We start from the raw sequence: 16,205 nt of genomic DNA on the forward strand, positions 1-16,205 counted from the left end.
AGGGAGGAGAGAGAGAGAGAGAGAGAGAGAGAGAGAGAGAGAGAGAAAAGCTGCACACGTGCCAAGCCGAAGCTACGCGAGCCGCGTGATCTCGCGAGTTGATCGAAGACCACACATGGACCACGATGCATGCAGGGAGAAGGCACGATTACTTATATGTCACAAATCATACACAAGGACAATTCAAAGTTTTCTATTATAATAATGCATACTATTTAACATAGAACATACACGATAATATACATGTGTTAGAGAATAATCAGAAATTATTGTGCAATCCTGTATGACTGAAAAGTATTTGATTGATACATCAAATACTTACACTGAGTTGCCACTTTATTAGGAACACCTAGCTACTAATAATGCAGTTTAATACAGCAGTTCTGCAATAAATCTTATCTTCATGAAGGTTATAATGTTCAGTTTTTTACTGAAATTGTATTAGAGAGGTGCTGAATCAAATGTACGATCATTTTGGAGGCTGCAGTTTGTGGTACTGTTGAATTGTATCGCTTTATGTTGACAGGTTTTTCTATTATTTTATCCACCCCAATGCTATCTGTGAGGGTAGGCTAAATAACAGAAACATCGCTCTGTATAATGCAACACAATTCAACAGCCCCACAAACTGCAGCCTCCAGAATAATCATACAGTTGAATCAACACCTCTCTAAAGCAATTTCAGTAAAAAACTGAACATTATAACCTTCATGAAGATAAGATTTATTGAAGAACTGTTGTATTAGACTAAATTAGTTTTAGCTAGGTGTTTCTAATACACTGCCAACTGAGTGTATATACACATGGGCAATTGTGAAGTAAAATATGATACAATTCATACATATTAATTTAGAGTATGGTTTTTTTCAATCACTCAATCATTCAATAAAATTGTGAACATTTCCTGTCACAGTTTCCTGGACACCCAAGGTGATATCTTCAAATGTCTTGTTTTGTTCAATCTAATTGTCCATAACCCAAAGATTTTCAATTTGCGATGTCATAAAACAGAGAAAAGCCAAGCTGGAACCAGAGGAAGAAGGACTTAAACGATAAATTGATTGATCAATCAACTTATCAACTAGCCTAATCATTTCAAAAATAATGCCATGAATAGTTTTTATTTATCAGTTAACATCATATAAAGTGGAGTAAACAGAAAAAATCTAAATCCAATCAATATTTGGTGTGACCACGTGTTGCCTTTAAAACAGCACCAGTTCTCCTCGATACACTTGCTCAAAGTTTTTCAGTGTACTTGGCAGGCAGGTTGTTCTGAGCATCTTGGAGAACTTGCCACAGCTCTTCTGTGGATTTAGGCTTTCTCAGTGTCCCCCCACACACACACACACACAGAACCACATAGATGTTTTAAACTGACGTGCTATTTTTAGTTCAAAAATTTCAATCTGTCCTGTCAGAATAATAAAAAAAAATCCCATCTGACACAATAAAATGAAAATTGAGGAATATTGGTTTTCTCCCTTGCTGCACATGTGGAAACATCTATTGTTGCACATCTGGAAAATGCCAGCAGCCAGAAAGAAGAAAGTAAAATTGCTGCAAAATTCCAAACTGTTTATGCAAAACAGTTCCTGTTCCACAAATTGTATCCAAACCTCATTGAACAAAGTGAACCAGAAAGGGCTAAAATGAATGTCTGGTACAGCAGAGTTAGACACAGTTGAGGGTGATGTGAGCTTTTTGTTTCTGAGTCTATAATCAAGCTTTTTGTCAGGACAAATACCCTTGCATAATTTCCTAACAATGCATAATAGTGTCTTGTGCCTTGTGATATTAAAATGTCAATCTGTCAGATATCTTAAGGTCAAAAATGTGATTTTAGGACATAAAAGTTAACAGCATAAAAGCGACAAGCCTGAAGCTTATAATAAATCTGCTAAGATAAGATATGTGCTGTTTCTAAACACTTGAATCACTGGCCCTCTGTAGTCACTTACATGCAACATGCTCATGCAGCTGCTTGAACAGGGATGATTGACCTTGGGTTTGGGACAAGCAGACTGGCATTCTGCGTCTTACAGACATCCATACAGATATCAATTTCCCTTCCTTGTCAGCCCCCGGGGCATGTTATCACCTCCAAAAAAGAAGCACAGAATCAAGAGGGAGCTGAGGGCTGTTCCCATACCAGCACCTCTGAAAATGAAGACCTCCAGTTCAGCATGACTAAAGTATGATCCTGGCCCTGCAAACATATTGCTACCATGTGCTGTCCAATGTATTCAAACCTGGAGGTGGCTGGGAAATGATTTTCGAGCTCTGGTATCAAAGGGTAAGTCAGATGGTGGTCGTCATATACAGCCAGATGATGAATACATAAGCACATGAGCATGGACACCATTCACAGACACACACACACACACACACACACACACACACACACACACACACACACACACACACACACAGACAGACAGCTATTATGAATTCAGCCTCCATCTGGTCAAACAGCCTTGAAAGTAAAGGTAGTTAAAGCAGGTGTGGGTCTCTGGAGTCCTGCCAATCAAGCATTGGGAACTGAGTTAGTGTAGACCCAGTGTGTGTGTGTGTGTGTGTGTGTGTGTGTGTGTGTGTGTGTGTGTGTGTGTGTGTGTGTGTGTGTGTGTGTGTGTTGAGCTATGGTTACTGTAGAAGGCTGATCAAGTGTCTCTCTCACACACACACACACACACACACACACACACACACACACACACACACACACACACACACACACACACAGTTTCTTCCCTGTCATTGTCTTGCAGAGAATAGTATCCTTTTTTCAGGGCTCACTGTGGTAAAACTGATGGGCCTCGCGTCAACTGAGTGCTTGAGTTCAGCAAAGCTTTGGGTCTCTCAAGAATAAAAAGTTCAAGAAATCATCAACGTGTGCTGATTAATTGATCCATTTTCCCTTTTATTTTCATTTCAGTGCAGTGAAATTATGATGTTTTTTGTGGTCAGCTAAGTGGAATTAATGTCCAGCTGGAAAACAGAGCATTTAGAAAAAGGAACATCAATCAATATCGGCACGCTGACTCTTTTTTAACTACTGAGCTTTTACCTCCCGGTCCTTTCTCCTCCTCTATCTGAAAAGAACAGGCCATATGAAACTGTAATTGCTTTCTAATTGCAATGGTTCTGCTATGGGCGTAAATTTCTAAAGGCAGGATACAAGAAACGGATAGTGTTTCGTCCAGAGATCTCTGAGGTATCCCAGCACCACCTTCATTTAGGAACACGCTGTTCATAGAGAGGTAAGCAGTGAATAAAAGTTACTGGCTCTATCATGTTTTCACTCCCAGAAAAATACACCGAACAAAATATGAGCCGAATCTGTAGCATCTTTTACATTATTTTTAAAAACTGCCGGAAAGCCTTTTCTTACATTTTAACTATGTTTTTAACCTGTTTGTATGCTTATCATGGCTTTACTGTTTTATTGTTTTAATCTGCAGAGTTTTTATTTTACATTTTCTGGTAGTCCTGCAATTTTAGCACATTTTATAGTTTAATCTATTTATTTTACTTTTAAAAGCGCACTCCTGTCACATCGCTGGACTTGTGATGGACAGTTTTTAAAAATTATCAGCATCCATGCAGCAGAACAAGAGATATGGTCTCCTTAACCTGGCGCCTGTATTACCCACAATTCAACTCGACCACTGACAGTTCATTCAGAGATTCTGATGTGTTATGCTGGTAGTGGCTAATCTAACACTGAGCCTCTAGCTTCAAGCAGAAATGAGGAGCAGGCCTACAGAGCTCTGGTAAACTCACTTCCTTCTACTCCACATCTCCAGATTCTTTTTTTCTCAGACTTGTTTTAGGTTTTCAGCGAACTGATGCTGCCTCGAATGACATCACTTGAGGAAATTTATCGGACCAACTGCAGCTTGCCCTGGAGCGGCAAAAGGCTTTATACAACTTTTTTCGCTTATGCAGTAGCACTCTGTAAACAAACTTTGAAGTGTAAAACTGCTGGAGTTCCCCTTTAAGCACTTTGTAACCCTGTTTAAAAAAGAGCCATATAAATAAAGTTATTAACAAGAGTAAACTTAAGCTAAATTACGTACACAACCACTAGTTATTAAACGTACAACAACAGAGCTTGTAACCAGAATCTTTTCATCTTTTACTGTGTATTATAATTATACCATTTTCCAACATATCATCCTGGCTGCACTTAAACTACTTTTTTATAAGTTGTGGGGGTTTTTTTTGTTAAATGTGTGGTCAGAACCAATTCAACCAAGATACACCAAAAAAATTATATGCATTTTATCATCACTGTCAGAAAAAACACTGACTGAAATAACAAAAAGAAAGAAGAAATGTAAAGAAGTGCATAATTTACTACAAAAAGATAAATATAAGTATGGTAAATTAAGAGATTGGGAAGCAAGAGTATCATGGAGGATGTACGATAACCATAACAAACAAACAAAAAAAAATTCTCTGACAGGTAACATCCTGTCTTAAAAGAGAAGATTGACAGATGAAAAGGATCAACAGATCAGCTTTGTCAATAATAGGAGACACACACATCTACCTCCTTGTTTTTACCTCTCTTCATTTTACTCTGCAGCATCCATCTCCTCCTCCTCCTCCTCCTCCTCCTCAAGCCACTTTGCTTTGATTCAGCTCTGTATCTGTATTTTAAATGACTCAATTACATGGGATCCCGTGGTGAAAATTACGGATGTTTTCCACTATTTCTCTCCACTGGGACACCATGACCCCTCCCTGGCTCCAATAACCCCCCCTCCCTATTTTCTCCATCCCTCTCTCCTGGCCCCTATCTCCACCTGTCCCATTTGCCTCCTCTCCCACAGTCGCCCATTCTTCGTGATAAACGTCAGCTTGGCTGTACGTATCTGCGACTGAGAGGAAATAATAGCTAAATGGTCTTGTTTGTGAGTTCTCCTCACAGCACGCTGACAAAGAGTGTTTTCCAGGTAATTCTTCTTCTGTCACTACACAACGAGCCACAGAAAAGAGTTTCTTAAGGATGACACGAGGCGCTGTTTGAATCCACACACCAGGCATGACAGAAAAAAAGGCACATCAGCAGGCAGAGTTTCAGAGATGGACAGAATGTTTTTTTTTTTTTTAAATTCAGCCAAAGCAAAGCAGCGCTGTGATTCTTTTCAGCACTTTATTCCTACTGCATTTTAAAACTGGAATCTATCTTTGATGTATTCTGTTGGTGTTGAATCTACTGTCAAGATAAAACCCTCACCTACTGCTGTGTCACTCATATTCACTGAAGTGCAAAGCGGCAAGTAATGCTCAACCTGGATCAGCTTTACGGTGGCAACAGATCCACATGTCCGATGAAGCAAAACATGTTTTCCTCATTTCATGCATACAAAGGAGCACAGATACTGTTGTCCCCACAGACACTTGGCGAGCGTTATTTGTTGATATGATGTGACTCTTAGGATCCAAAGTAAGGCACTGTACTAAAACGAGTGAAACAGAAATTCATTTATCTTTTATCTTCGTCTAAGATGGGATTTATAAATTCATGTGGTACCATGGGCTGCACCACTTTCCTCTGAACCGCTCCATGACCTCTGCATGAGAGGGCTGGTTATCAAATTACAGCCTTTTTTTTTTTTTTTTTTTTTAAATTAAAACCAACTTACACCCTCGTAATATTTACCAGATACGGATGGTTGCACCAATTGAGCTATTAACCTGCAAACCAAGTGGATCAACTTAAACAGTACCTAAAATCCTGATAATAAACAGAAACATTTTAAACTCACACCCACAAACCCAGGAAAAACTTTTTTATGAAACTAACTTTCACTTTGTGATTTTTTTTTGTGATATATTATTAATATTGAACAATCATTCTTCTTTGTCATTATCAACCTAATAATAACATATCTTATGTGCTTGTTTGACTTGTGCAGAAAAAAAAAAAAGTTAGCAGTTAGCTGTGCAATACTGACCCCCAATTTCTCTTCACTATATTCAGTGGCTGTATATATGTTTTTGATATACTATTCATGGAAATGTTAAGAAGAAGAATGCACAGGACTAAAAAAATGCCGTTAATGTGTGGACTTCTGTAGTTGATAAGGTGAAATCTCTTCTTCCTCTTTAAGCCTTGTTTTTCTTCTCAATTTCACCACCGTGAATCTGTGTGTATGTATTAGGCAATGGGAGGAAATGGGTTCAGAGCTGTCTTTCATTTATTTATTTATTTAGTATTTATTTATCATGTAAATTCTACTTTTCTCTGTTATCTCCTAAACATTTTTTCTACTTTTGAGGTTATAGGGTAGGGGGTGAGGTAAGGTGGATAGGGGTTGGGAAAATTGGGGGCAGACTGTTTGGTGCGGGGACAAACAATTTTTATGTTGATACATGTGTGTGGTTACTATTGTCTTGCTCCACCTGCACATTGTGTATGTTTCTCAAATAAGAATTTCATTAAAAACAAAATCACAGAAAAATCCTTTAGCCTCAGCTATAATTTTATAACATATTTGCTCGGCTCAAAAACGAAGGCCAGTTAAACACCCAACCCAAACAGCCTGCATACCCTGTGGTGTAATTCATTCACCATCAGAAAACATTGCATTACCATCCATCATAACACACCATAACAACCAAATAACCAGCGCCATTAAACATTTAGATCGTCCAAGGGATTCACCGAGAGTGGGGCAGACAAACCTACCAGCACACCCACCTTGAACCCGATAGGCCCCTCGTCCATTCACCACATCGCAGAGCAACAGATCGAAGAACATAAAGAGTGTGTGCCAGCAAACAAACCCCACCGGCAGACCCCCGGGAGAGGAGGGGAAGTGGAGAGGCATGAGCCAAGTCCTAAATCTATTGATTTGAGATCAACATTCTGCATTACCGCTGCTGAGCTGGGGGACCTGGGAAGTTGAGGAGGGTGTAATAGTGAAGGAGGGTTTTTGGTAAGAGCAACTTTGATATGAAAAGAAAATCGTAAATAAATGATATTTTTAGTCAAGATTCGAAGATGAATACAGACACAGGACTCTCTGCAGTTCAGAGGGCTTTCGATAGGGCTGAAAAAGACACCCTGCACACTGAAATCTCACTTTGATCTCCTGAGTGGAAGTAGGTCTGTATGTATGAAGAAAGACCAAGTAGTTTGGTGCCAGGCTCAACAGGTCTGAAGAGCTGGCAAAGCAGACAAGCAGCAGACTGCATGCATCTGAATCAAAGCCAGCCATATAATACATACTGAAGCTCACAGAGTTGCTGCTGACTTAGACCCAATAATGAAAAGCACTTTAACTACATTAGAGTCTGTATTTGATGGATCTGCAAAATAAAAAGTTTCCTTTAAGGGGAGTGTGTAGTTGTTTTGCAAGAAGAGGTCATTTAAAAAACAAAATGAATTCATAGTAATTGTTCCATTTTTAGCCAATTCCGTGGTCTATGAGGTGATGTAATAATAATAACAGATTAATGAATGTATTTGCTATAAAAGTGCTGATTTAGAGTCACTGAATTTACAATTAATTTCTTACAACAAATGCTCAACGAATCACAAATGATTTTACATGCTGTTGTTAATAAGACCAGTACGCTATAATTGTTAATACACAATTACTATTTTGATTAACAACCAGCAAAATACAAGTAAATTTTCTTTCTTCTCGAGATTTGGATGAGAAGATTGATACCTCTCTCATGCTTGTATGTTAAATATGAAGCTAGAGCCAGAAGTCGATTAGCGCAGCTTAGCATGGAGACTGGAAACAGCGGGAAACAGCTAGCCTGGCTCTGCCAAGAGGTTTTTTTTTAAAAGTACCTTGGAGTGCCTCTAAAACTCACAAATTAACACGTTATTTCTCATTTGTTTAATCCGTAAAGTAACCCAAGTGTGAAAACGGTAAATTTCGGTAGATTTTGCAGAGCCAGGCTAGGTGTTTCCCCCCGTTTCCAATCTTTATACTAAAATAAGATAACAGGCTGCTGGCTGTTGCTTCACAGCGAGTAAACAGATAAGCGTATTTCACAAAACGTCTAAGTCTTCCATTAAACGTTCCTATTAAAGATGGAAAATGTCAAAAAGTTAACAACCTACAACTCAATTTAGCCGTGACTTCAGCTACTAGATCAATTATAACAGAGTAACTTAATCCGGCATAGAAAAAGGTTATCGATTCTTGTTAGCCCCATAGAGCCTGCAGACTCCAGTCTAGTCAGCGTTAGTGGGTAGTTCTGCTACATTTTGTTGTAACAGGAGACAAGGAAGTCTTCACACTCATTAACCCTTTTAGATGAGCAACATTGAGTAGCAGGCAAAATATTTCTATTTTTTCATCAATATTTCATCACCGGCTCAGTCCAAACAAAGCCAGGGGCTTTGACCGTAATGGTCCCATCTGTCTATAGATCTTCAGGACATCACCATATGGATGTCCTTTGACACCAGAAAATAGGCTTCGACATCAAGGAAACACACACACAGGATCTATGGATGTTAGTTAGCCTGGAAGGCAAAGTGTACCCTCCTTTATTTTGATGGTTCCTCACAGATGGTCTTTTGATGTCGCAGCAGATCAAATTTCAAGAGTATGGGTGAAGTGGACATCTCAGCTATTAGGGCAAATCAGCGCTGTCTGGGCAAATCAGTGGCATTTATACCCAAATAAATGATCTGAGACACGGTATTAATTAACAATTTAATACAAATGACAGCTGCTGGAAAAGTGTTCTGCCCTCAGTTGCTTGTTTGCTCAGCATCACTTTCACAGTCCAAATTTAGTCAAACTCACCCATCACATTAAGGAAAGTTTGTAAAAACAGCATTCACACTTGTATTTGAGTATAGAAAATACGAGCCAGTCATCCTCTTATCATTACTATTTATCCTACTCCATCTAGTGCTATCAGTGAATATAAAAGGTATAAATATAAATAATACATTATTAGTAAGCTGACAATGTTGGCATGATATCCTGGCCTGTAAATTGTTTATTGTCTCTAAGCAGTCAGAGAGTGACCTCATCTCTGCCAGGCCCATTAGCTTTTCTGCACAGACCCCAGGGGACCAGTCCATTAACTCTTACCTGCTAAGTAAAGTAGCATTAAGTGAAAATTTCAGAAACAAGGACCAATTGACAATTTATTGAGATTTCACTCAGAGTGTTCTTAATACAAGCAGAAATAAAATACGATGTGATGGTGGTAGTAGTAGAAGAGAAAGGTCAAACGCGAATGAAAGAAGGAAACGAGAAACAGAAAACGCCAGTGATCTGAGGTGATTAAGTGGAATTTAGAAGTTGAAATAAATGCAGAAATCTCTGAAGGATCCAACCTTGTACCTGGAGGCAGGTGAAGGAAAGGCTCAGCTCCCAGTGAGGACCAGAGACAGTGGGACAGAAATAACAACAGACCCCCATACGGCTACTTGGGCTTGGGTTACACAAAACCCATAGTGAAGGAGAGCCATTTCGGCCTCTAATTGGTGGTAATTAACCCTCCATGGTCATTGTTCCTTCTTCATTGTATTTTAAGAGGAGGGGGGGTCAGTGAACATGGGAGCCCTCTCTAGACAGACAGGTAGATGAAGAGCACAGATTGAATGACCACAAAATATTCTGATGGGTAAAAGACGGCAAACATTCTCATGTCCCCCATCCCAAAGGGATATTTTCAAATTCTGGCAACCGAAAAAGTTGTTCTTAGCAATGGCTTATTGCTAAGTTAACCATCTATTAACCATTAATAAAGCTATTAGTTTCAACTTGCCTCATTAAAAAAGTGTCATTGTAAGGCCTAATTAACAGTGCAACGATTTGCACCTTAAAATCAAGTTTATCTACATTTTCTTTTTCTTCAAAACCTTGAATCATCCATTTTCAGCATGGCTGCCCTCTCATCGCCAGCGTCCCTCTGCACTTCATCTCAAGAAGTCATGGACTCTGATCCTGAACAATAGCCTCCTTTGTGCGTGTGCTGTTGGAGAGTGACAAGGACTTGAAGGTTAGTCGACCTGGACTCCTGAGGAGTGTCCATTAGGGTCCTGTGACGCCGCCAACTTTCATGTTGTGCTATTGTTACAGCGCTCTCCCCTGAGAGGCAGACACAGAGTGGGTAATGAGGGGTAATTGGTCCAGGGTTAAGGATGATTAATTCCCTTGGTCAGGTGTCCGCCAGTTTTCATACCTGGCTGGCTGGGTAGACAGGTAGAAGGGAGGGGAAGCTGGATGGAATATGAGACGTGGTAGATGCGCACACACACATGCACAAGTATTGTATTTGTCTCTGCTTAAATAAAACTGAATCCAGAGTGGAGATCACATGCAGAAAACCATTTTTCTATTCCTAAAACAAACACACACATTGTATTAGACCACTGTCGCATCAGGAAAATTTTCCCAGGATCATATCTTTCCAGAAACAAAACTGAAAGGTCACCACAATCCTCCCCCTCCAACCACCTAAGCCAGACTGAGATTGATAGCTGTCCCCATCCCTCCTACCTCCCCTTCAGCCTGACTGACTAATCTGAATACCTCTCCATCCATCCCTTCATTCAAACCGGGCAATTTTGGACACTGATTATCTTGCAACCTGTGTGTGCACGACAGTAAATGCAGGGGCTGGCTGGTAATTGACCAGGCAAAGACTGAGACGCCTGCCGTGTAATTGAGCGGGGGCTGAGGGCCTCTCGCAGGACTGAAAGGGTCCAAGGATCCCTCATTGCCCATTAGACCTGGCGGGGGGTCTCCTGTGCCCGTGGACTCCACCGTGAGGCCCACACTACACCCAGCACTTGAATGCAGGACTGACACCTTTCAGGGGCAGGGACCAGGCGAGAGGTTTACACAGAAACAGCTGTTGTGTCCTACAGACTGTAAAGTGTGATATAATGTGGATCTTTCTAAAATATAAAGGGGACAGGAAACATCATTTAAACACCTAATAACATGCAAATCTCAAACACATCCTCATCCTCTCCGAAACTGCTGTGGTAGATACCCTGAACTCTGTAATGGGAGTTAAAGAGAAGCCTCCATTAGTTTGTTTACGTGTTCAGAACTTGAAGACGTAGTTTAGTTTAGTTTAGTTTCTAGTTCTGACTCCCCCTTGAGCATTCACTTAAATTGTTATAAGATTCATATCTGAGTATGTGATTTTCATGATGGAGCACATTTTGCACCACAGAGAGAAAAATGGACGCACTTTGTTTCATATTTCCTGCCAAGGAATTCGTGGCTCTCACAACATGTTACTTAATTGACTGTGAATGTAAGGAATGGCTCGATATTCTGTGAAATTGGCTTGTTCGCTGTGCGAGAGCGGTACCACTCTCACATCTGTATGTCCAATATGAAGCTGAACTGAGGAGTCTATTAGCGTCGCTTATCTTACCTTAGCATAAAAACTGGGAGCAGAAGGTAAGAAAATCCACCGAGCATATTCCCTAAAATGTAAAACTAATCCTTTAAAAAAAACTAGATTTTCCCAAATGTAAACCTGCCCTGTGGGCTCTTGGAACCACAAACAGTTGTTTTTAAACTATGAGATATAGATATAAATGAGATATAACATTAGTGAGCTTTAGGGGTGCTGCTAGGTGGATTTTGTTACCTTTGGAAAAAGCCAGGCTAGCTGTTTCTCCGTGCTTCCAGTCTGTTTGCTAAAATAATCTAAGCACATTTGTGGCACAGTTCAGTTTACTGGGAAAATTTGTGCATCTTCTGGCGTAAGTAACCCGTTAAATGCTTGTCCATCCCCATCAGTGTTCTCTGAGTTGACTACAGTGTTTTTATCAGTCATTGCAGTTTGAGTTGAGAATGGGTTCACATGATGTTTCGGGGCTGTTTGCCATGCAACATAAAACGATTTGGCAGTTTCTTGTTTGTGACTGATAAATGTGCAGTTTGTAGACCTAGCGTCTGAGCTCTTTGGAACTTCGGTTGTTGCATCGTTTAGTTGCTTTAAAATATTTTCTTTCTTGATGTTAGTATGCATTCAATCTTAAGTGCATCCTCATGGTCATGTACTGTTTTTCTTCACACTGACAAATGCTCTTTATTCGGGAGCTTCTTACTCATGGTATTTATAAATCTTATAGAAATAAACATATTCATTCGGTGAAAAATTTAAGAGGTGTTCAAAAGATATTAAAACCACGTGGAGAATAATAAATCAGTAGTTGCAGAGAAAAGACTACCCCAGAACTACCTTTAGTCTTTTTGGATGATGAAAATCCTTTCAACAATCCATTTGATATAGTTAAAAAATGTTACGAATTGGTTACAAATTAGGTAACAAAATTTGTTTGTCATGGTGATTCACTGGATTTTATTCCAAGACATTTCCTACTGTCTCTTCTTTTAAGCCTCCTGATATCATCTTCAGATGGTCATCACAATATTTCTGCATTCCTTGTCAAACTGGTGAAACAGTCAATATTGCAACCACTTGCTCACATCATCTTTCTGAAAACAGGCGTTGAGCTGGAGGATTTAAAAGTTCCCAGTTTAAAGCGGATGATCCACGTTGTTTTATTAATTATGGACCTATATCTACTTTTCCATGTTAGAAAAAGTTATATACAAAATTATTCTTTTTCATCTTGATTCTAATCGAATTCCTTATAAACACCAGCATGCTTTCAGGAAAAAAAAATCACTCCACCTATATGGCTCTGCTTCACCTGATTGACAAAGTTACCTCTGCACTCAAAAATAATGAATTTACTTGTAGTATTTTCGTTGCCTTTTCAAAAGCCTTTGATACAGTTAACCATCTTATTTTACTGGAAAAGCTGAATATGTAGAAATGATTAAAAAAATTATGTCTCCAGCAGAAGTTTATTTGTGTTAAGGGTTGCTATCCAACAAATACAGACTACTCTGTGGGGTTCGCCAGGGGTCGATTCTCTGACCATTATTATTCTTAATCTATGTTATTGATTTGTCTAATGTCTTAAATATCCTTTCCCCAATAATGTTTGCAGATGACACAACCCCAGATCTGTTTCATTCAAATTTCAGTTCACTGATTAAGGATGTTAATGTTGGTTTAACTTCCTACATTACATGGTTCAGATTGAAAAAACTGACTTTGTTAGCAGTCAGTTGATTTTTCCAGTCGATTGTTATAATAAGGAGGGTTAGTCATCTTGTCAGCCGCAAACTGTTTTACTCTTTATTATAGTCTAATTTATCCCTATCTTTCATATTGTAATATAGTTTGGGAAAGTATTTTTCCTACTACTCTCCATAAAATCTTGGTCCTTCAGAAACATTTTGTTAGGATTGCAGCCCGATCAGAGCCACACATCTCATTTTCTCCTGTATCTCAGAAATTTCAGTTTCTTACCATTTGTGACATTAATATTTTTCAAATGTTTTTACTTTATTATTGAGATCCATTCAGTCGAAAGGAATATTCCTGATTAGTTCAAGACTGCAAATTCCCAGGTTCATCCTAAATTTTTTACTTGCAAATGTCAATTTTCAGTAAGATTTAGGTAAATTCTGTAATGACTTTCCAGAGTGATTCCACATTAAAATGTTATAAAATGTGCTTAAAAGACCATTTAACTGCTGTTTTGTAACATGAAAAATTTTGTGAATTTTACCATTACTTAGGTTACTTAGGTTCAAATAAGCCCACTGTGTTTTCTGCCTCTCCCTGCACCGTACATTATTGTTATCTTTGTCACTTTGTGCATTTTTTAAATTGTGCAAAAAATAGACAAAACCCAAAAACCTGGGAAAACAGAGCGTCCTGCTCAGTCACACCAAGTTTATCTATTTTTCAAAAAAGGTAATAATGAATCACACAATACTCTTAGTCTTCAAAATGCTTCTGCCTCTTTCCTCTGTTCTCGAAGCCTGGGGACCCCATGCCGAGCAGTGAAATATACATATGTGGCCAATTGGTTTCCCTTCCATCTGACTTGTACCATTTGAGCTCAGAAATGGCCTCATCAATTCCACTCCAGTGGCCACCGTGTTCACTTTCGCTTGTACCAAACTCCTGCACTGCTCCTGCTTCATCTACATATTGTAAATATGATACAGTGTCCTTGCTGCCCCTTGATCTTCACGGGGCAGTGACTGTACGGCCCCAAGAGTTAAACAGGCAGGCATTAATAAATAGGCTGTCAGCCAAAGACATGAACTATTAATCACTAACACATTCATACTGACAGGGGCTGATGTGTGTCACCACAGTGTCTGCATGGAATGAATAAAGAAAAGAGCCGAGGAGGAAAAAGCACAGTTCACTCTGTTTTATTTCTATAACAAAGAATTCCTAAATATTTAAGTTCAAGTATTGACCAGAAAAATTCAGGAAATAAAATACCAAGATGGGTTTTCTTAAAAATGTTCTTACACAGTATATATCATGATGATCTGTATAACTGATTCAAACATTTTTTTTGCAGTTGATAGATTTTCTTCCTCCCTCTTCTATAACGGTGGAGAGAAAGGGCAGAGAGAACGATGGTTCACTGGAACAGTTACTGCTTGGTAATGGGGGAACCCTGCAAACGATGGTGTTCCCTTAACCTGAGGAGGAGAAGCAGGTGGGTGTTAATGTGTAGATATGATGAATATTCCGTAAACTAACGGCCTCGCGTATTCCTGCTGTTTGGAATTTACATTAAGGTGCAAAGGGCGCTAACCTGACAGCATTGATCCTGATGAATCCAGAGGCGTCACATGGGTCGTAGTCTCCTAGCACGTCCATGCTGGAGAGAAAAGATCAGTCAAGAAAGAGGTCAAACAGAGACCAATCTTCAAATTTGAGGTTGGAGGAAAACATAGCTCTAGAGCAGCCAAGAACTGACGGAAAAGGTTACAGGATACTCTTGTAACAAAATGATTGAAATGTTTGGAGTAAACAGTAAAGGGACATGGAGCCTGATCAACTATTGGAATAACTGGATCATTGATATTCTACTCTTTTGAAATAATGTTCCCATCGATTCTCCTTTGAATGCTCTTCTTTATTATTGTTTGTCCCGAATAACAAAGAATCAATACTGAAGAATGAAAACACTGTCATCTACAAAAATACACAAAGACGCACGTAACCCACTTTAAAACAATCCCATCATATCAACTGTGAGCTAAGTGTAGAGATGGTTTTGTAATCTGGTATTTCTGTCTTTCAGTTTATCTAATTCTTCTAAAAAAGAAGTCAATCTATAACTTGTGCCGGTGCCTGTTCTGTGTTCTTTAGGCTGCTTGTTGTAGTCATCTCTTCGTAGTGTGTGCGGGTGTTTCACAAAGGGTGTCCGTGTAATTACAGTAGTTTCTACCTGCAGTGCTTAATACACTCCCTCACGGAGTCCTCTCCTCCCTGCGGCACCCCCAACACCCAATGTACAGCTTGCACTCATTCTACAAAAGCACTTAGCCAAAGTGGAAATTGCCGACAAATGATAGGATAAACACTATAAAAAGAAAGACCGACAACTAAATCATCAACTCTCAATACAAGGCTCCCTACCCGGCACCTGAACATGATTATCAGTGAGTGGCTTCAAAGAATATGGCACACTCTGTGTGTGTGTGTGTGTGTGTGTGTGTGTGTGTGTGTGTGTGTTTAAGCATGTGATATTTTGTGTATTCCTTTAAGAAACTCTGCAGTCTAATTCAGAGTGGAGCCAGCGGACAGCGAGGAGGGTGACATTTCTGTCTCAGACGCGTGTGGTGACGGGCTGTATTACCACTGTGTTTAATGGCGCCATTTACTGTTGCCCGTGGAGAGACAACAGGATGTCAGCGGGGATTCGTGCCGTGTCTCTTCTGTGTGTGTGTGTGTGTGTGTGTGTGTATGTGTGTGATTGTGGCAGGTTTTCAGGTAGTGGCAAGTAAGTGTCTGTGTGTGTGTGAGACTGCTGCTTCCAGGTGTATCACTGTCAAGTACATGTAAATGTCTAAGGCACTGTAGACATTATGATAATCCAAGATAACCCTAACAAAAAAATGATAATATATAACAATGGACTGTCCCTCTTGTACCACGGGCACTTGCCACCTACTAAAATGTTTCTTTCAGTTGTGTTCTTATTTATTTTGTGGCTAAACAATTACTGTAGCACTACAGCCTGACCAATATATCGGTAAAGCTGATATTATCTGCCAGTTTTGGTAGCAATGAACTGACGCTGCACTGCAGCAAATTGCAGCAATAAATCTTTTACAAAGCTGCATTTT

At 39.5% G+C, this 16,205-nt stretch overlaps 1 long non-coding RNA gene across 1 annotated transcript; it reads right to left on the bottom strand.

The window, feature by feature from the left end:
- Window positions 1-14,254: 14,254 nt before the first annotated feature.
- LOC120806425 lies at window positions 14,255-14,795 on the bottom strand. Its single transcript, XR_005709698.1, has 2 exons — window positions 14,666-14,795; window positions 14,255-14,549 (listed from the first exon to the last, which is right to left on the bottom strand). It is a non-coding gene; the product is annotated as an uncharacterized LOC120806425 (long non-coding RNA).
- Window positions 14,796-16,205: the final 1,410 nt, after the last annotated feature.

Source organism: Xiphias gladius, chromosome 20, assembly GCF_016859285.1.
Source record: "Xiphias gladius isolate SHS-SW01 ecotype Sanya breed wild chromosome 20, ASM1685928v1, whole genome shotgun sequence".
Taxonomy (NCBI): Eukaryota; Metazoa; Chordata; class Actinopteri; order Istiophoriformes; family Xiphiidae; genus Xiphias; species Xiphias gladius.